Source organism: Triticum dicoccoides, chromosome 6A (assembly GCF_002162155.2).
Source record: "Triticum dicoccoides isolate Atlit2015 ecotype Zavitan chromosome 6A, WEW_v2.0, whole genome shotgun sequence".
NCBI classification, from domain to species: Eukaryota; Viridiplantae; Streptophyta; class Magnoliopsida; order Poales; family Poaceae; genus Triticum; species Triticum dicoccoides.
The window spans coordinates 545,886,792-545,909,828 of record NC_041390.1 but is presented as its reverse complement, the minus strand read 5'-3'; positions in this window follow the sequence as shown (position 1 = coordinate 545,909,828).

The window sequence follows — 23,037 nt, the reverse complement described above, 5'->3', positions numbered from 1 at the left end:
CATGCAGTGTACCCAAAAAAAGGCCGTGTTATATACAAAAAAAAATGCTGACATATGTTACAATACCAAATTGCGCATAGTAAAATTTGCATGGAAATGTAGAGAGACAAAATTTATATGTAGAAAAATTTCCATGACGTAGATCAAAACCAAAAAAACACAGACGTTGTAAGTTTGCCATGATAAGAAAGAGGGGGGGGGGGGATGTATGAAATTAAAAAATGGCATGTGTGAGAAACTAAATATGCCGTATCTTACGAACCTGAATAGAAAACCTTAGCAAATATGAAAGTTTCCATTACGTGTGAACCTAAATTGCCAACGTTTTGTATACGCTGATGGCAAAAAAGTTGTAAATAGTGTGATGAAAACAAAAAATTGCCATATGAATAGAACAAACTATTTTACCATTTGGCAGGATGTTATTTATTTATGAATGGCAAGTTTTACAAACATTTTGATTCCTAAAAAGCATGGCAAAAGTATTGTAAGATCTCTGATAATGCTCACATCGCATTTTTCCAAAATTACCATGGCAACAATTTATGTTTGGAAAATGCCATGGAAAAAAATACCATGTAAAAAAATAGAATGAATAGTACACAAACAAATTATGACCACAATTACCATCGGAAATGTATATAATTTTTTTGTCATGCTTTATAGAAGAAATATGATATGTATGTAAAGTAACACAAACTATGAGAAAAAAATTACCATGGCAGATGTATATAAAAATTTCCATGGAATTTTAATTAAAATTGTCATGCTTTGTATAATAAATTTTCCATGTATGTAAAGCAACACAGATTATGGCCACAGTTACCAGGCATATTTATTTTGAAATTTGGCATGGGAATTTTAATTTTAATTTACATGCTTTGAATAAGAAATTTTCATATGTGAAATAACACAAATTATGACCACAATTATCATGGTAGATGTTTTTTAAAATTTTCCATGGTATTTTAGTTTAAATTGCCATGCTTTTTATAGTAAATTTGCCATGTATATAAAAGGAAACAAATTGTGACCAAAATTGCCATGGCAAATATATAGAATTTGCCATGGTATGTTAATCACAATTGCCATGGTTTGTATAAGAATTTTCCGTTGTGTGAAAAGATAGTTTTTTTTATCACACATGACAAAAAAACATTTGTTCTGATAGTGGTGCCTATGGCAGAAATTCCATGGCAAATGCATATTAAATTTGCCATGTTATTTTAAAAAGATGATGGGATTTTTTTAGTTCCCATATGAAAAAATGGTGTCTGCATAGTAAGTTAAATAAAAATGTTGACAAATTTAGAATGTCTGCATTTCCCATGTGAACATTGAAACACGTGACGAATTTGGACGTCACATCTATAAATTGTTGCCATGGTTACTTGAGAATAGTTTTTTTGCCATGGAAACTTAGAAGCATGCCGTCATGCTTAGGATTAAAAATTGTCGTGATGGTAAATTGAGTGTAGTTTTGACATGTTGGCAAATTTAGTATAAAGTCGACAAGATTCGTATGAAACAATTTACAATGAAACTAAAAAGAAGCATCATATTGCAATTTCACACTAATTTGCCCGTGATGTTAAGAACACATGCTACATATTGCCAAACGAAAACTTGTAAAACATGCTGCCCAAGTTTAGTAAAAATCTCACCCAGTAGCATTTATCAAAAATGTTTTGCCTTGAAACTAAAAAGAACCATCATATTGCAATTTCACACTAATTTGCCCGTGATGCTAAGAACACATGCTACATATTGCCAAACGAAAACTTGTAAAACATGCTGCCCAAGTTTAGTAAAAATCTCACCCAGTAGCATTTATCAAAAATGTTTTGCCAAGGCAAAACAATTGTTGCATGCTTGCCATATTTTAAATGAGTTTTGCCATACTGTCCACATGAATTGGAAGGGATAACAAAGACATTCTTTTAATTGTATATGAAAGAAAAACGACAACACATGTAGATGAGAAGAAAAACAGCAGTAGATGCTTGGATGATGGGTTGGGGATGCTCACCGGTAGCAGGCGATTGAAGGTAGCTCAGACGGGGGTTGGCGATGTTGTGATCTGCTTTGAGGATAGCGGCGGCGGCACGAGTCGGTCATGGTCTGCTGGTGGCAGCTCTAGGCGACGGGATTCAGGTAGCGCCGGGAGGAGGTGGAAGGGAAAGTAGCAGGAGATCCGTGGGTGGAGGTAGCGCCGGGAGGAGCTGGGAGGAGGTATCGTCGGGAGGAGGTGGAGGAATGGCGCGACGAGCTACATGGGTGGCGCGCGTCAGTGATATATCTCCAACGTATCTATAATTTTTGATTGTTCCATGCTATTATATTATCCATCTAGGATGTTCTATATGCATTTATATGCTATTTTATATGATTTTTGGGACTAACCTATTAACCTAGAGCCCGGTGCCAGTTTCTGTTTTTTCCTTGTTTTGAGTATCGCAGAAAAGGAAAACCAAACGGAGTCCAATTGACCTAAAATTTCACGGAGATCGTTTTTGGACCAGAAGAAGGCCACGGAGTACCGGAGATGGGCCAAAAGAGTCCCGAGGCCACCATGAGGGTGGGGGGCGCGCCTACCCCCTGGGCGCCCCCCTACCTCATGGCCGCCTCAGGGACCCCCCTGACTTGTTCCCGACTCCAACACCTCTTATACAACCCAAAACTTCCAGAAAGAAACCTAGATCGAGAGTTCCGCCGCCGCAAGCCTCTGTGGCCACCGAAAACCAATCTAGACCCGTTCCGGCACCCTGTCGGAGGGGGGGATCCTTCCCCGGTGGCCATCTTCATCATCCTGATGCTGTCCATGATGAGGAGGGAGTAGTTCACCCTCGGGGCTGAGGGTATGTACAAGTAGCTATGTGTTTGATCTCTCTCTCTCTCTCTCTCTCTCTCTCTCTCTTGTGTTCTTGATTCGGCACGATCTTGATGTATCGCGAGTTTTGCTATTATAGTTGGATCTTATGATGTTTCTCCCCCTCTACTCTCTTGTAATGGATTGAGTTTTCCCTTTGAAGTTATCTTATCAGATTGAGTCTTTATCCACTTGATGTATGTTTTGGTGATCAACTTGCGAGTTCCGTGACCTTGTGAACTTATGCATAGGGGTTGGCACACGTTTTCGTCTTGATTCTCCGGTAGAAACTTTGGGGCACTCTTTGAAGTTCTTTGTGTTGGTTGAATAGATGAGTCTGAGATTGTGTGATGCATATCGTATAACCATACCCACGGATACTTGAGGTGACATTGGAGTATCTAGGTGACATTAGGGTTTTGGTTGATTTGTGTCTTAAGGTGTTATTCTAGTACAAACTCTAATATAGATTGAACGAAAAGAATAGCTTCGTGTTATTTTATTACGGACTCTTGAATAGATCGATCAGAAAGAATAACTTTGAGGTGGTTTCGTACCCTACAATAATCTCTTTGTTTGTGCTCCGCTATTAGTGACTTTGGAGTGACTCTTTGTTGCATGTTGAAGGATAGTTATATGATCCAATTAGGTTATTATTGTTGAGATAACTTACACTAGTGAAAGTATGAACCTTAGGCCTTGTTTCCTAGCGTTGCAATACCGTTTGTGCTCACTTTTACCACTTGCTATCTTGCTGTTTTTATATCTTCAGATTACAGAAACCTTTATCTACCATCCATATTACACTTGTATCACTATCTCTTCGCCGAACTAGTGCACCTATATAATTTACCATTGTATTGGGTGTGTTGGGGACACAAGAGACTCTTTGCTATTTGGTTGCAGGGTTGTTTGAGAGAGACCATCTTCATCCTGCGCCCCCACGGATTGATAAACCTTAGGTCATCCACTTGAGGGAAATTTGCTACTGTCCTACAAACCTCTGCACTTGGAGGCCCAACAACGTCTACAAGAAGAAGGTTGTGTAGTAGACATCAAGCTCTTTTCTGGCGCCGTTGCCGGGGAGGTTAGAGCTTGATGGTATATCTTTAGATCTTGCAATTGAATCTTTTTTGTTTCTTGTTTTATCACTAGTTTAGTCTATAAAAGAAAACAACAACAAAAAAGTGGAATTGAGGGTACCTCATATGCTTCATCTTTTTAATGTCTTTCATGAAAATAAGGATTCCGATAATTGTGCCAAAGTGTTAGAAGAAGAATGCATTAGAATGTTTGGCACTAAATCTTTGTATGATGAGCATGATTGCAATGTTGTTATTACAAACTCTTTGAATATCCATGATACTAATAATGATTGCACTAGTCATGATGAAAATGTCTCTTATAAGCATGTCAATTTTTGTGGAGTGCATAGAGTTTTCAAGTACACACCAAATAGGGAAGATAGATTTTGCAAGAGGCATAAGTATTTAGAAACTAAATGGTTGCAAGAAAGGCTAGATGTTTGTGCTGAAAATTTAAATTTTCTTAGCCATCCTTGTGAACTTTGCAATAAACGTGGTCATTTAAATGTCCAATACAAATTGTTTCATGATCGAATCGTGTCCAAAAATTGTGATGACTTGATTTCCCTTGCGCATCATAATGAACTTAGTTTGCTTCTGGGTAATGAAGAAATGAAATGTATAATTAAGGATATTCCAGAATTTGCCCTCGATAATGTTCTTGATTTTGATCTAGAGGAAATTTATATGTATTGCGGTGAATTGCATTGAAAATCCTTATATTGCCAATTACATAAAGACAAGAAAACAAATAGAAGATGAAGAGAATACTAATCCCAATATCCTCCTATTATTTCTTATGATGAATCCGGTAACGAGGAGGAGCCTTCTATTCAAACAATCTCATTAATAAGGAGCTCCAAAAAGAGGATTAAACCCACACATGATGTGGAGAAGAAAAAGAAAAGACGGAGAAGCAAAGATAAAAAAGGCACCCCTCTCAAATGATGTTTCTCCTACTACTCATTGTTATGATATTAGTTGCTATAATATTGGTGCTATCCATACTATTAATGATGAGAGTGATTATGCTTATGATATGAAAATGCCCAAGCTTGGGGATGCTATGTTTGATGAAAATGACATGTTTGAGAATTTATTTGCTGCAATTAATGTTTGTCCCAAGCTTGGGGATGATATGTTTTATGAAGATGATATTTTTAACCTCCCAAGTTTTGATATGCAAATTTATTATGATGATAGCATGCCTCCTATTTATGATGATTATATTGATGAAAGTGGGTTTGGAAGAGTGTCAACTTTAGGAAGTAATGATCCCACTATTTTGGAGGGTGTTGAATCTTATTGTGACAATTATGAAAGTAGATTTGGAGAGGTCATGACTTTATTTAGTAATGATTCCACTATCTCGGAAGAGGTTTCAATCGATTATGATGAGAACAAAGTTGCTACTTATGATAATTATTGTGATGATATTTATGCTATAAAAAATAGTGATGATTATATTTATAAAACTTGTCATGATTATGATTACCCTTTTTCTGAATTTTATTCTTTCAATGTGGAAACAATTTATAGTATTCGTGTTTCTTATGATACTCTCACTATTCCGAATGAGAAGAATTTTGCTTATCTGGAGAGTGTAGGGGAACGTTGCAGAAAACAAATATTTTTTCTACGGTTTCACCAAGATCCATCTATGAGTTCATCTAGCAACGAGTGATTGGATGCATCTATGTACCTTTTAGATCGCGAGCGGAAGCGTTCAAAGAACGGGGATGAGGGAGTCGTACTCGACGTGATCCGAATCACCGGAGATCCTAGCGCCGAACGGACGGCACCTCCGCGTTCAACACACGTACGGTCAGCGTAACGTCTCCTCCTTCTTGATCTAGCAAGGGGGAAGGAGATGTTGAGGAAGATGGCTCCAGCAGCAGCACGACGGCGTGGTGGTGATGGAGCTGCAGTACTCCGGCAGGGCTTCGCCAAGCTCTATGGAGGAGGAGGAGGTGTTGGAGAGGGAGAGGGAGGCGCCAGGGCATGGGTGTGAGGCCCTTCCTCACCCCCACTATATATAGGGGGCCTAGGGGGGGGGGGCGGCGGCCCTAGGAGATGCAATCTCCTAGGGGGGCGGCGGCCAAGGGGTAGGGGGCTTGCCCCCAAGCAAGGGGGCGCCCCCTTTAGGGTTTCCCCACCCTAGGCGCATGGGCCCTAGGAGGAAGTGGCGCCCCAGCCCACTTTGGGCTGGATCCCTTCCCACTTCAGCCCATGGGGCCCTCCGGGATAGGTGGCCCCACCCGGTGGACCCCGGGACCCTTCCGGCGGTCCCGGTACAATACCGGTGACCCCGAAACTTGTCCCAATGGCCGAAATAGCACTTCCTATATATAATTCTTTACCTCCGGACCATTCCAAAACTCCTCGCGACGTCCGGGATCTCATCCGGGACTCCGAACAACATTTGGGTTACTGCATATACATATCCCTACAACCCTAGCGTCACCGAACCTTAAGTGTGTAGACCCTACGGGTTCGGGAGACATGTAGACATGACCGAGATTGCTCTCCGGTCAATAACCAACAGCGGGATCTGGATACCCATGTTGGCTCCCACATGCTCCTTGATGATCTCATCGGATGAACCACGATGTCGAGGATTCAAGTAACCCTGTATACAATTCCCTTTGTCAATCGGTATGTTACTTGCCCGAGATTCGATCGTCGGTATCCCAATACCTCGTTCAATCTTGTTACCGGCAAGTCACTTTACTCGTACCGTAATGCATGATTCCGTGACCAGACACTTGGTCACTTTGAGCTCATAATGATGATGCATCATCGAGTGGGCCCAGTGATACCTCTCCGTCATACGGAGTGACAAATCCCAGTCTTGATCCGTGTCAACCCAACAGACACTTTCGGAGATACCCGTAGTATACCTTTATAGTCACCCAGTTACATTGTGACGTTTGGTATACCCAAAGTACTCCTACGGTATCCGGGAGTTACACGATCTCATGGTCTAAGGAAAAGATACTTGACATTGGAAAACTCTAGCAAACGAACTATACGATCTTGTGCTATGTTTAGGATTGGGTCTTGTCCATCACATCATTCTCCTAATGATGTGATCTCGTTATCAATGACATCTAATGTCCATAGTCAGGAAACCATGACTATCTGTTGATCAACGAGCTAGTCAACTAGAGGCTTACTAGGGACATGTTGGTGTCTATTATTCACACATGTATTACGATTTCCGGATAACACAATTATAGCATGAATAAAAGACAATTATCATGAACAAGGAAATATAATAATAATGCTTTTATTATTGCCTCTAGGGCATATTTCCAACAGTCTCCCACTTGCACTAGAGTCAATAATCTAGTTACATTGTGATGAATCGAACACCCATGGAATTCTGGTGTTGATCATGTTTTCCTCTAGGGAGAGGTTTAGTCAACGGATCTGCTACATTCAGGTCCGTATGTACTTTACAAATATCTATGTCTCCATCTTGAACATTTTCACGAATGGAGTTGAAGCGACGCTTGATGTGCCTGGTCTTCTTGTGAAACCTGGGCTCCTTGGCAAGTGCAATAGCTCCAGTGTTGTCACAGAAGAGTTTGATTGGCCCCGACGCATTGGGTATGACTCCTAGGTGATGAACTCCTTCACCCAAAATGCTTCATGTGCTGCCTCCGAGGCTGCCATGTACTTCGCTTCACATGTAGATCCCGCCACGACGCTCTGCTTGCAACTGCACCAGCTTACTGCCCCACCATTCAAAATATACACGTATCCGGTTTGTGACTTTGAGTCATCCAGATCTGTGTCGAAGCTAGCGTCGACGTAACCCTTTACGACGAGCTCTTCGTCACCTCCATAGACGAGAAACATTTCCTTAGTCCTTTTCAGGTACTTCAGGATATTCTTGACCGCTGTCCAATGTTCCTTGCCGGGATTACTTTGGTACCTACCTACCAAACTTACGGTAAGGTTTACATCAGGTCTGGTACACAGCATGGCATACATAATAGAACCTATGGCTGAGGCATAGGGGATGACACTCATCTCTTCTATATCTTCTGTCGTGGTCGGACATTGAGCTGAGCTCAATTTCACACCTTGTAACACAGGCAAGAACCCCTTCTTAAACTGATCCATATTGAACTTCTTCAATATCTTATCAAGGTATGTGCTTTGTGAAAGACCTATGAGGCGTCTTGATCTATCTCTATAGATCTTGATGCCTAATATATAAGCAGCTTCTCCAAGGTCCTTCATTGAAAAACTCTTATTCAAGTAGGCCTTAATGCTGTCCAAGAGTTCTATATCATTTCCCATCAAAAGTATGTCATCTACATATAATATGAGAAATGCTACAGAGCTCCCACTCACTTTCTTGTAAACGCAGGCTTCTCCATAAGTCTGCGTAAACCCAAACGCTTTGATCATCTCATCAAAGCGAATGTTCCAACTCCGAGATGCTTGCACCAGCCCATAAATCGAGCGTTGGAGCTTGCATACCTTGTTAGCATTCTTAGGATCGACAAAACCTTTCGGCTGCATCATATACAATTCTTCCTTAAGGAAACCATTAAGGAATGCCGTTTTGACGTCCATTTGCCATATCTCATAATCATAGAATGCGACAATTGCTAACATGATTCGGACGGACTTTAGCTTCGCTACCGGTGAGAAAGTCTCATCGTAGTCAACCCCTTGAACTTGTCGATAACCCTTAGCGACAAGCCGAGCTTTATAGATGGTCACATTACCATCTGCGTCTGTCTTCTTCTTAAAGATCCATTTATTTTCTATGGCTTGCCGCTCAATGGGCAAGTCAGTCAAAGTCCATACTTCGTTTTCATACATGGATCCTATCTCGGATTTCATGGCTTCTAGCCATTTGTCGGAATCTGGGCCCGCCATAGCTTCTTCATAGTTTGAAGGTTCACTGTTGTCTAACAACATGATTTCCAAGATAGGGTTGCCGTACCACTCTGGTGCGGAACGTGTCCTTGTGGACCTACGAAGTTCAGTAGCAACTTGATCTGAAGTTTCATGATCATTATCATTAATTTCCTCTCTAGTCGGTGCAGGCACCTCAGGAACATTTTCTTGAGTTGCGCCATTTTCCGGTTCAAGAGGTAATACTTCATCAAGTTCTACTTTCCTCCCACTTACTTCTTTCGAGAGAAACTCTTTCTCTAGAAAGGATCCATTCTTGGCAACAAAGATCTTGCCTTCGGATCTGAGGTAGAAGGTATACCCAATAGTTTCTTTAGGGTATCCTATGAAGACGCATTTTTCCGACTTGGGTTCGAGCTTTTCAGGTTGAAGTTTCTTGACATAAGCATCGTATCCCCAAACTTTTAGAAACGACAGCTTAGGTTTCTTCCCAAACCATAATTCATACGGTGTCGTCTCAACGGATTTCGACGGAGCCCTATTTAAAGTGAATGCGGCAGTCTCTAAAGCATAGCCCCAAAAAGATAGCGGTAAATCGGTAAGAGACATCATAGATCACACCATATCTAATAGAGTGCGATTATGACGTTCGGACACACCATTACGCTGAGGTGTTCTAGGTGGCGTGAGTTGTGAAACTATTCCATATTTTCTTAAGTGTGTGCCAAATTCGTGACTCAAGTATTCTCCTCCACGATCTGATCGCAGGAACTTGATTTTCCTGTCACGTTGATTTTCAACCTCACTATGAAATTCCTTGAACTTCTCAAAGGTCTCAGACTTGTGTTTCATTAAATAGATATACCCATATCTACTCAAGTCATCAGTGAGGGTGAGAACATAACGATAGCCATCGCGAGCCTCAACACTCATTGGACCGCACACATCAGTATGTATGATTTCCAATAAGTTGGTTGCTTGCTCCATTGTTCCTGAGAACGGAGTCTTGGTCATTTTACCCATGAGGTATGGTTCGCACGTGTCAAATGATTCGTAATCAAGAGACTCTAAAAGTCCATCTGCATGGATCTTCTTCATGCATTTGACACCTATGTGACCAAGGCGGTAGTGCCACAAGTATGTGGGACTATCATTATCAATCTTACATCTTTTGGTATTCACACTATGAATATGTGTAGCATTACGGCCGAGATTCATTAAGAATAAACCATTCACCATCAGAGCATGACTATAAAACATATCTCTCATATAAATAGAACAACCATTATTCTCGGATTTAAATGAGTAGCCATCTCGTATTAAACGAGATCCTGATACAATGTTCATGCTCAAACTTGGGACTAAATAACAATTATTGAGGTTCAAAACTAATCCCGTAGGTAAATGTAGAGGTAGCGTGCCGACGGCGATCACATCGACCTTGGAACCATTCCCGACGCGCATCGTCACCTAGTCCTTCGCCAGTCTCCGCTTATTCCGCAGCTCCTGCTTTGAGTTACAAATATGAGCAACTGCACCGGTATCAAATACCCAAGAGCTACTACAAGTACTGGTAAGGTACACATCAGTTACATGTATATCACATATACCTTTCGTGATGCCGGCCTTCTTGTCCGCTAAGTATTTGGGGCAGTTCCGCTTCCAGTGACCACTTCCCTTGCAATAAAAACACTCAGTCTCGGGCTTGGGTCCATTCTTTGGCTTCTTCCCGGCAGCTTGCTTGCCGGGCGCGGCAACTCCCTTGCCATCCTTCTTGAAGGTTTTCTTACCCTTGCCTTTCTTGAACTTAGTGGTTTTATTCACCATCAACACTTGATGTTCCTTTTTGACTTCTACCTCTGCTGATTTCAGCATTGCAAATACTTCAGGAATGGTCTTTTCCATCCCTTGCATATTGAAGTTCATCACAAAGCTCTTGTAGGTCGGTGGAAGCGACTGAAGGATTCTGTCAATGACCGCGTCATCCGGGATATTAACTACCAGCTGAGTCAAGCGGTTATGCAACCTAGACATAGTGAGTATGTGCTCACTGACAGAACTATTTTCCTCCATCTTACAGCTGAAGAACTTGTCGGAGACTTGATATCTCTCGACCCGGGCATGAGCTTGGAAAACCATTTTCAGCTCTTCGAACATCTCATATGCTCCGTCTCTCTCTAAACGTTTTTGGAGCCCCGACTCTAAGCTGTAAAGCATGCCGCACTGAACGAGGGAGTAGTCATCGGTACATGCCTGCCAAGCGTTCATAACGTCTTGTTCTGCAGGGAGAACAGGTGCGTCACCTAGCGGTGCTTGTAGGACATAATCTTTCTTGGCAGCTATGAGGATGATCCTCAGGTTCCGGACCCAGTCCGTGTAGTTGCTGTCATCGTCTTTCAGCTTGGTTTTCTCTAGGAACGCGTTGAAGTTGAGGACTATGTTGGCCATTTGATCTACAAGAAATATTGTAAATATTTTAGACTAAGTTCATGATAATTAAGTTCATCTAATCAAATTATTCAATGAACTCCCACTCAGATAGACATCCCTCCAGTCATCTAAGTATAACATGATCCGAGTTAACTAGGCCGTGTCCGATCATCACGTGAGACGGACTAGTCAACATCGGTGAACATCTTCATGTTGATCGTATCTTCTATACGACTCATGCTCGACCTTTCGATCTTATGTGTTCCGAGGCCATGTCTATACATGCTAGGCTCGTCAAGTCAACCTAAGTGTTTGCATGTGTAAATCTGTCTTACACCCGTTGTATGTGAACGTTAGAATCTATCACACCCGATCATCACGTGGTGCTTCGAAACAACGAACTGTCGCAACGGTGCACAGTTAGGGGGAACACTTTCTTGAAATTATCATGAGGGATCATCTTATTTACTACCGTCGTTCTAAGTAAACAAGATGCAAAAACATGATAAACATCACATGCAATCAAATAATAATAGTGACATGATATGGCCAATATCACATAGCTCCTTTGATCTCCATCTTGGGGCTTCATGATCATCTTGTCACCGGCATGACACCATTATCTCCATCATTATGATCTCCATCATCGTGTCTCCATGAAGTTGCTCGCCAACTATTACTTCTACTACTATGGCTAACGCGTTTAGCAATAAAGTAAAGTAATTTACATGGTGTTTCTCAATGACACGCAGGTCATACAAAAAATAAAGACAACTCCTATGGCTCCTGCCGGTTGTCATACTCATCGACATGCAAGTCGTGATTCCTATTACAATAGCATGAACATCTCATACATCACATATATATCATTCATCATTCAACACAACTTTGGCCATATCACATCACAAAATACTTGCTGCAAAAACAAGTTAGACGTCCTCTAATTGTTGTTGCAAGTTTTACGTGGCTGCAATAGGGTTCTAGCAAGAACGTTTTCTTACCTATGTGAAAGCCACAACGTGATTTGTCAACTTCTATTTACCCTTCATAAGGACCCTTTTCATCGAATCCGCTCCAACTAAAGTGGGAGAGACATACACCCGCCAGCCACCTTATGCAACTAGTGCATGTTAGTCAGTGGAACCGGTCTCATGTAAGCATACGTGTAAGGTTGGTCCGGGCCGCTTCATCCCACAATACCGCTGAAGCAAAATAAGACTAGTAGCGGCAAGAAAGTTGACAACATCTACGCCCACAACAAATTGTGTTCTACTCGTGCAAAGAGAACTACGCATAGACCTAGCTCATGATGCCACTGTTGGGGAACGTTGCATAAAACAAAATTTTTTCCTACGGTTTCACCAAGATCCATCTATGAGTTCATCTAGCAACGAGTGACTGGATGCATCTACGTACCTTGTAGATCGCGAGCGGAAGCGTTCAAAGAACAGGGATGAGGGAGTCGTACTCGACATGATCCGAATCACCGGAGATCCTAGCGCCGAACGGACGGCACCTCCGCGTTCAACACACGTACGGTCAGCGTAACGTCTCCTCCTTCTTGATCCAGCAAGGGGGAAGGAGAGGTTGAGGAAGATGGCTCCAGTAGCAGCACGACGGCGTGGTGGTGATGGAGCTACAGTACTCCGGCAGGGCTTCGCCAAGCTCTATGGAGGAGGAGGAGGTGTTGGAGAGGGAGAGGGAGGCGCCAGGGCATGGGTGTGAGGCCCTTCCTCCCCCCACTATATATAGGGGGCCTAGGGGGGGGCACCGGCCCTAGGAGATGCAATCTCCTAGGGGGGCGGCGACCAAGGGGTGGGGGGCTTGCCCCCCAAGCAAGGGGGCGCCCCCCTTTAGGGTTTCTCCACCCTAAGCGCATGGGCCCTAGGGGAAAGTGGCGCCCCAGCCCACTTTGGGCTGGATCCCTTCCCACTTCAGCCCATGGAGCCCTCCGGGATAGGTGGCCCCACCCGGTGGACCCCCGGGACCCTTCCGGTGGTCCGGGTACAATACCGGTGACCCCGAAACTTGTCCCGATGGCCGAAATAGCACTTCCTATATATAATTCTTTACCTTCGGACCATTACGAAACTCCTCGTGACGTCCGGGATCTCATCCGGGACTCCGAACAACATTCGGGTTACTGCATATACATATCCCTACAACCCTAGCGTCATCGAACCTTAAGTGTGTAGACCCTACGGGTTCGGGAGACATGTAGACATGACCGAGATTGCTCTCCGGTCAATAACCAACAGCGGGATCTGGATACCCATGTTGGCTCCCACATGCTCCTCGATGATCTCATCGGATGAACCACGATGTCGAGGATTCAAGTAACCCCGTATACAATTCCCTTTGTCAATCGGTATGTTACTTGCCCGAGATTCGATCGTCGGTATCCCAATACCTCGTTCAATCTCGTTACCGGCAAGTCACTTTACTCGTACCATAATGCATGATCCCGTGACCGGACACTTGGTCACTTTGAGCTCATAATGATGATGCATCACCGAGTGGGCCCAGTGATACCTCTCCGTCATACGGAGTGACAAATCCCAGTCTTGATCCGTGTCAACCCAACAGACACTTTTGGAGATACCCGTAGTATACCTTTATAGTCACCCAGTTACGTTGTGACGTTTGGTATACCCAAAGTACTCCTACGGTATCCGGGAGTTACACGATCTCATGGTCTAAGGAAAAGATACTTGACATTGGAAAACTCTAGCAAACAAACTATACGATCTTGTGCTATGTTTAGGATTGGGTCTTGTCCATCACATCATTCTCCTAATGATGTGATCTCGTTATCAATGACATCTAGTCAACTAGAGGCTTACTAGGGACATGTTGGTGTCTATTATTCACACATGTATTACGATTTCCGGATAACACAATTATAGCATGAATAAAAGACAATTATCATGAACAAGGAAATATAATAATAATGCTTTTATTATTGCCTCTAGGGCATATTTCCAACAGAGAGTAGTAAATTTTTTATGCTTGTAGATCATGAAAAGAATGATTTATGTGATGGTTACATTGTTGAATTCATTCATGATGATACTAAAAATTATTATGAGGGAGGACCATATGCTTGTAGGAATTGCAATAATATCAAGTATCCTCTCTATGTGCTTAAAGTTCTGAAGTTATGCTTGTTTTGCCTTCCTATGCTAGTTGATTATTGTTCCCACAAGTTGTTTGTTCACAAAATCCCTATGCATAGAAAGTGGGTTAGACTTAAATGTGCTAGTCATATTCTTCATGATGCTCTCTTTATGTTTCAATTCTTATCTTTTATGTGAGCATCATTGAAATCATCATGCCTAGCTAGGGGCGTTAAACATAAGCGCTTGTTGGTAGGCAACCCAATTTTATTTTTGTTCTTTGCTTTTTGCTCCTGTTTAGTAATAAATAATTCATCTAGCCTCTGTTTAGATGTGGTTTATGTTTTAATTTGTGTTTGTGCCAAGTAGAATTGAGGGAGTCCTGGATTAGGGGATCTCCGGACAGCCGGACTATATCCTTTGGCCGGACTGTTAGACTATGAAGATACAAGATTGAAGACTTCGTATCGTGTCCGGATGGGACTCTACTTGGCGTGGAAGGCAAGCTAGGCAATACGGATATGTATATCTCCTCCTTTGTAACCGACCTTGTGTAACCCTAGCCCTTTCCGGTGTCTATATAAACCGGAGGGTTTTAGTCCGTAGGACAACATACAATCATACCATAGGCTAGCTTCTAGGGTTTAGCCTCTTAGATCTCATGGTAGATCAACTCTTGTAATACCCATATCATCAAGAATAAATCGAGCAGGACGTAGGGTTTTACCTCCATCAAGAGGGCCCGAACCTGGGTAAAACATCGTGTCCCCTGCCTCCTGTTACCATCCGCCTAGACGCACAGTTCGGGACCCCCTACCCGAGATCCGCCGGTTTTGACACCGACATTGGTGATTTCATTGAGAGTTCCTCTGTGTCGTCGCCGTTAGGCTTGATGGCTCCTTCTATCATCGATAGCGATGCAGTCCAGGGTGAGAGTTTTCTCCCCGGACAGATCTTTGTGTTCGGCGGCTTCGCACTGCGGGCCAACTCGCTTGGCCATCTGGAGCAGATCGAAAGCTACGTCCTTGGCCATCAGGTCAGGTTTGGAAGCTTAAATTACATGGCCGATATCCGCGGAGACTTGATCTTCGACGGATTCGAGCCCCTACCTTGTGTGCCACGCGGTCACGATGAGTACGATTTAGCTCTACCATCGGATGGTATTCAGGAGATCGCACCGGCAGCCGCTCCGACCCTCAATTCGGAGCAGTTGCGCCGTCCATGGATGGGTGGATGGACCCCGCCACGCAGGCCTTACCCTCAGCGGCGATCGAGCCGAACATCGACCTTACCCTGTACGAGAGCCGTGTTGTCAGACTGCCGGATCCTTCTCCTGCCACAGACTCCGAACCGCCTGCGCCTGTTCCTAGCGAATCTGATTGGGCGCTGATCATGGACTTTACCTCCGCGGATATTTTTCAGCACTCGCCCTTCGGCGACATACTGAACTCATTAAGGTCTCTCTCCTTGTTAGGAGGATCCTGGCCGAACTATGTCCGGCATGATTGGGATGCGGATGACGAAGAAATTCGCTGCCCACCCACCACCCACTTAGTAGCCACTGTCGACGACTTAACCGACATGCTCGACTTTGACTCTGAAGACATTGACGGTATGGACGACGATGCGGGAGACGAAGAGGAACCACTGCCCACAGGGCACTGGACAGCCACCTCATCATACGATATATACATGGTGGACACACCCAAAGAAGGCAATGGTGACGAGATAGCGGAGGATGACCCCTTCAAGAAGCAACCCAAGCGCCGACGTCAGCGGCGCCGCTCTAAGTCCCGCCAAAGCAAAAGTGGTGATACCGGCACAGGAGATAATAACACTCCGGATAGTGCCGAAGATGGCAACAATCACCTCCACCATGATCTAGGACAGGAGGATGGAGAGGCCAGCCCTCCAGAGAGAGCGACAGATGGAGAGGTGGAGGATGATAATTACATGCCCCCTCTGAAGACGAGGCAAGCCTCGACGATGATGAATTCGTCGTGCCAGAGGATCCCGTCAAACAAGAGCGCTTCAAGCGCCGACTTATAGCCACGACAAATAGCCTTAAGAAAAAGTAGCAGCAGCTTCAAGCTGACCAAGATCTGCTAGCTGACAAATGGACTAAAGTCCTCGCGGCCAAGGAATATAAACTTGAATGCCCCTCCAAGCGTATGACGTGGCTGATCGGCCACCTCGTTGTCGCGATAGAGAGGCATTCCAGCCAAAAGCTTAGCCTGCACCCCGACGCCATTCAAATAAACAGGCATGGGGAAATACGCCAGACCTGCGAGACGTATTGGAGGACAAAGAAAAACATGCAAGATCGATCTATGGATCATGAGGGCGCACCACTATGCGAGACGATAAACGTCACGCCGGATATAGTAAAAGTAAATCCGGCCGGGCCGAACACAGCGGGCAAGACTCATTGGAGCTGCGTCGCGATATAGCCCAGTACAAAGGTGCCGCACACCCCTTATGCTTCACAGATGAAGTAATGGATCATCAAATCCCAGAGGGTTTCAAACCCGTAAACATAGAATCATACGACGACACGACAGATCCTGCGGTATGGATCGAGGATTTCCTCCTGCACATCCACATGGCCTGCGGTGATGACCTACACGCAATCAAATACCTCCCACTCAAACTTAAAGGACCAGATCGACATTGGCTCGACAGCTTGCTAGCAGAGTCCATTGGCTGTTGGGAAGATCTAGAAGCCGCATTCCTCGACAACTTTCAGGGCACTTATGTATGACCACCAGGCGCCGATGACCTGAGCCATATAATTCAGCAGCCAGAGGAATTGGCCAGGCAATTCTGGACACGGTTCCTAACAAAGAAAAATCAAATCGTCGACTGTATGGATCCAGAGGCCCTAGCAGCTTTTAAACACAACATACGCGACGAGTGGCTAGCCCGGCACCTTGGTCAGGAAAAGCCGAAATCTATGGCAGCCCTCACGACACTCATCACCCGCTTTTGTGCAGGAGAAGATAGCTGGCTGGCTCGCAGTAATAACATATCAAAGAACCTGGTACTTCGGATACCAAGGACGGCAATGGCAGGTCACGTCGCAACAAACATAAGCGCCGCATTAACAGCGACAATACCGAGGATACGGCAGTCAATGCCGGATTCAAAGGCTCTAAAACCGGTCAGTGGAAAAATCCATTTAAAATAAGCACTCTGGGCCCGTCCAGTTTGGACCGTATACTCGATCGCTCGTGTCAAATACACGGCACCCCTGACAAGCCAGCCAACCACACCAATAGGGATTGTTGGGTATTCAAGCAGGCCGGCAAGTTAAATGCCGAAAACAAAGATAAGGGGCCACATAGCGATGACGAGGAAGAGCCCCGGCAGCCGAACACCAGAGGACAGAAGAGGTCCCCCCACAAGTGCGGATGGTGAACTTGATATACGCAACCCACATCCCCAAGAGGGAGCGGAAGCGTGCGCTCAGGGACGTATATGCGTTGGAGCCAGTCGCCCCAAAGTTCAACCCATGGTCCTCCTGTCCGATCACCTTCCATCGCAGGGACCACCCCACTAGTATCCGTCATGGCGGATTCGCCGCACTGGTCCTAGACCCAATCATTGACGGATTTCACCTTACTCGAGTCCTTATGGATGGCGGCAGCAGCCTGAACCTGCTTTACCAGGACACAGTACACAAAATGGGTATAGACCCCTCAAGGATCAAACCCACAAAAATGACCTTTAAAGGTGTCATATCAGGTGTAGAGGCCCATTGCACAGGCTCAGTCACACTGGAAGTGGTCTTCGGATCCCCGGATAACTTCCAAAGCAAAGAGTTAATCTTCGATATTGCCCCGTTCCGCAGTGGTTATCATGCACTGCTCGGGCGAACCGCATTTGCGAGATTCAATGCGGTACTGCATTATGCATACCTCAAGCTCAATATGCAAGGACCTCAGGGGGTCATTACGATTAACGGAAACACAAAGCGCTCTCTCCGAACGGAGGAGCACACTACGGCCCTCGCAGCGGAAGCGCAAAGCAGCCTCTTAAGGCAATCCACTAGTTCGGCGTTTAAGGACCCAAACACCTTCAAGCGCGCCCGGAGTAATCAGCAACAGGACCGCCTGGCACGTTCCAAGCTCACACAGCAATGCGCCCCCCACCCCGGCCCAAGCCAAACGGCGAAATTCATGCCACGCGTACATAATTACGCATTAAAAATACCATGGGCACAGGCAGGGAGGGGGGCATGACTACGGCACGCCCCAAGACGCGGCTTAAACCGCACTAGGGGCTTCCCGTTTTGTTATTTTCTTTTCAGGACTTTAATCTCTGGAAACCCGGTCCGGCAGCATGATTGCTGAACATATGATGCAGCAACCAAGAAGGCAGAAAGCTACGTCACACCATAGAAATCCTAGGTGGATTACGATAACGAGTGTAATACTTGCCTTAATACTATTCTTCAGCTCGCCCTTGGAGGGGACATAGTCATACTTTTTTGCTTATTGCACTGCATGTATCATTCTGCTTTAACACACCTTTTTGAATAAACAATGCATAACATTAAGACTATTATTGCATTCTTCTTTATATATATATATATATATATATATATATATATATATATATATATATATATATATCCAGCACCCGTACACTCTGGTACGGCCAATACAGTAGGGGCTTAAGCATACCCCACAATACGGCGTGAGAAATCCGGACACTTTCAACAGCGCGGCACCCCGAACTTATAGCACTATATGCATCAGCTCCGAATCATGTCTTGGGTCAATAGTTGGGTTTGCCCGGCTCCCATGTTTTGGTACCTTACGTTCCGCTATATCGGCTAAGGTAGCACTGGGAGAACTACTGCGATTGTTCCCCGGTTCTGTTGGGCTAAGCACCTCAGTAGAGAAAGCTAAAACTGACTGTCATGATAAGGCGAGAGACTGGTCGCTGTTCGAGAGGTTTTCGAGTCCTTAAAGACTTATGCCGCTTAGAGCGAGGAGTCAGCCCTGTCTGGCTTAAGGCGTGTATCATGCCCCGAGTTCGGCCTTCCGAACACTAGGGGCTTCGCCGAAATTTAAAATTATAGAATTCTATGGCTAAGTGAGAGTGATAACACATTATAGTTCGATTGCCTTGTTCGTTGTGCTGAGCACCTCCATCGAAGGACCCAAAAATGGGAACAAGAGTGCTCAGGTTTATCCCGAACACCCCAGCACTCGTGGCATGGGGGCAGAAGCCGGCGACTAGCCATCTCTCAGATTTGATAAACAGCCGAACAAAAGGTAATATTTTAAATTCAAACAAGCATTGCATAGTGCATATGAACAAGTTTTCATGAATACAGGATTACACGAGCGGGTTTACTCAAATATTATATCTTTGGTACACTCGTCCGCTACGAGACGGGCACCCTTTAGGACACCCTCATAGTACATCTTGGGGTGGCGATGCTCCTTGCCCTCCGGCGGCCCTTCCTTGATCAGCTTCACAACGTCTAGCTTGGCCCATTGCACCTTCACACGGGCGAAAGCCCGGCGTGCACCTTCGATGCAGACAGACCGCTTGACGACTTCCAGTCGTGGGCAGGCATCCACATGCCGCCTCACCAGGCCAAAGTAGCTGTTCGGAAGGGCGTCACCAGGGCACAGCCGGACTATAAAGCCCTTCATGGCCTGTTCGACCGCCTTGTGTAGCTCGACCAGCTGCTTTAGCTGGTCGCTCATAGGCACCGGGTGTTCGGTCCCAGTATATTGGGCCCAAAACAACTTCTTCGTTGAGCTTCCCTCCTAGGCCTGGTAAAACATTGCGGCATCCGACATGCTGTGGGGAAAATCTGCGAATGCTCCTGGAGAGCTCCGGATTCGGGTAAGTAACAAGTAATTTACTTTCACATGCTTGCTTTGCATATAGAATGCCTTACCCGCCGCTATCTTCTTCATCGCATCAATCTCCTGGAGGGCCTTTTGGGCTTCGGCCTTGGCATTCTTTGCGCTCTCGAGGGCCGCGGCAAGCTCGGACTCTCGCGTCTTCAAGTCAAGCTCCAACGCCTCGTGCTTTGTCACGAGAGCGTGGAGCTCGTGCTGCACCTCGCCCACCCGAGCCTCCTGCCTTTCCCGCTCGGTGCGCTCCTTGGCCGCTTTGTCTTCGGCCTCGGATAGCGCTTGCTTCAGGGTCGCCACCTCAGCCGTGGCCCCTGGCAAATTCATGATGATCCTGTCATTTTGCAATCGCATTCCTTTCATATATGTCCATAGACTAGGTACTACTTACCTTTGTTCTCCTTGAGCTGCCTCTTGGCAAGGCCGAGCTCTTCCGTGGACCCTTTAAGGTCCTGCTTCAGTGCGGCGACCTCCGCAGTCAGTGCGGTAGATGCCAGTAGCGAAGCCTGCATACGCATATAAACATACTTATATTAGACTCCTGCGATATTGTTTGATCCTCTGTTCGGCTTTTCTTTGTGAACACCGAATAGAGCATCAGGGGCTACTGTCTATGCGGTAATATTTCTCCTATATTTCAAAAACTCACCTCAAAGCCTGTTAGAAGACTAGCACAGGCTTCAGTCAGTCCGCTCTTGGCGGACTGAACCTTCTGGACCACCGCACTCATAATAGTGCGGTGCTCTTTGTCAATGGAAGCGCTGCGAAGCGCTCCCAGCAGATTGTCCGGTGCCTCTGGATGGGCAGAGGTCACCGGCACAGGCGTCTTGCCCCTCTTGGAAGGAGGCCGCCTGCCCGAATCCGGAACCACTGGAGGTTCCAGCGCGGTGTTCGACTGAGGGCCGAACTCGGAGCCCTCGGGGGCTTTGCTCCCCCTGCTCTCGGAGTCTGGAAGGTCGCTTTGAGGCGCCTTTGGGACTGTCTCCCCTCGACCCAGTGCCACTTGAGACAACACCTCGGCGTTGTCCGTAGGGCAAGGGGAGGTGGCGGTCGGAAGTGGATCGCTATCCATATCCGACGAGCCCTGGGAGCCGTCCGACGAGGATACGTCAATACGGGTTCGGGGCGGTCTGCACAATCATAATTCGGTGTTAGGAGAAGCAGTGCAGCAAAGGAATGCTATGAGTTACTCTGGTATCCGAATACTTACGACTTCGCCAGGGGCTTGGCCCTGAGCAGCCACTCGTCTTCGCCTTCGGCGGCGGTGGTGGAGTAGTCCCGAAGGAGAGTCCTTCCCTTCTTGGACCCTTCGCCCCCAGTAGGGGCGGCCTTCCTTTTCTTGTCTCCCCCAACTGGAGGGGGAACATCTTCATCTTCCTCCTCGTCTTCGGGGGAGGAGTGCGTCGCGGAGTTATCAGGCGATGAGTCCGATAACACCTGGCGCCAGGAGCTCTTTCGGGTTCCCTTGGCCTTTTTGGTCTTCTCCGGCACCTTATAAGGAGCCGGAGTTTGCATCTCTGTCAGGAGAGCGTCCGCAGTGTCTTCGGGCAGAGGGGCCGGACAGTTAATCAGCCCCGACGTCTCCACCCAGTCCTGTCAAAGGTATGGAGATCAGACCCCGCACATGGTTAAGCTAGGGGAAATAAATATCCTACCAAATGTATAGAACTCACCGAATGCGCTCGGTGCTTCGCGCTTAGCCCGCGGTCCTCGGTGAGAGAGGGAGGGACCTCGACGCCCTTGAACAACACCTTCCAGACGTCCTTGTGCGTCATGTCGAAGAGCTCGCTCAGAGTCTGGTGCTGGGCCGGGTCGAACTCCCACAAGTTGAAGTCCCGTTGTTGGCACGGGAGGATCCAGCGGATGAGCATGACCTGGACTATGTTGACAAGCTTGAGCTTCTTGCTTGTCATGTTCAGGATACATTTCTGGAGTCCGTCCAGCTCCACCGATGAACCCCACGACAAGCCCTTCTCTTTCCAGGAAGTGAGCCGTGTAGGGAATCCGGATCGAAACTTGGGGGCAGCCACCTATTTGGTGCCGCGCAGCTCGTTGATGTAGAACCACGCCGATTGCCACCCCTTTATGGTCTCCACGAAGGAGCCTTCAAGCCATATAACGTTGGACATCTTGCCCACCATGGCTCCGCCGCATTCTTCTTGTTGGCCACCCACCACCTTCGTCTTGATATTGAAGGTCTTTAGCCATAGGCCGAAGTGGGGGCGGATGCGGAGGAAAGCCTCACAGACGATGATGAACGCTGAAATGTTGAGGATGAAGTTCGGGGCCAGATGGGACCGCGGATGAATGGATGAAGGGGAAATCCCAGTCCACGGAGGAAGTGGTGGAGGAAAACTACCCTCTCATGGGGTTCTGGGGTAGGGACGATCTGCCCCGCAGCGGGCAGCTGATGCGCGATATTCGCGGCTAAGTATCCCACTCCGCGTAGCTTTTTGATGTGTTCCTTCGTAACGGAGGAAGCCATCCACTTGCCTCCCGCTCCGGACATGTTTGGAGGAGGTTGAGGAGAAAGATGTGGACTTGGGCGTCGGGGCTCGAGTGCGCAAGAATGGATGGGCAAGGAGGAAGAAGGCGTGGGTAGAGAAAGGTTAAACCTTGTCCCTTTATAAGGGCGGCTGAAACTATGCGCCCCCACTAGCCTGGTAAAACTCGCTTATCCCCCAAGCACCGTAATTGATGGCGCGGTTGGGTTACCCACGCCCGTATTGATGAGAATCCCGTAATAAGGGGGACACGGTCTCTGCTTTGACAAGACGTGT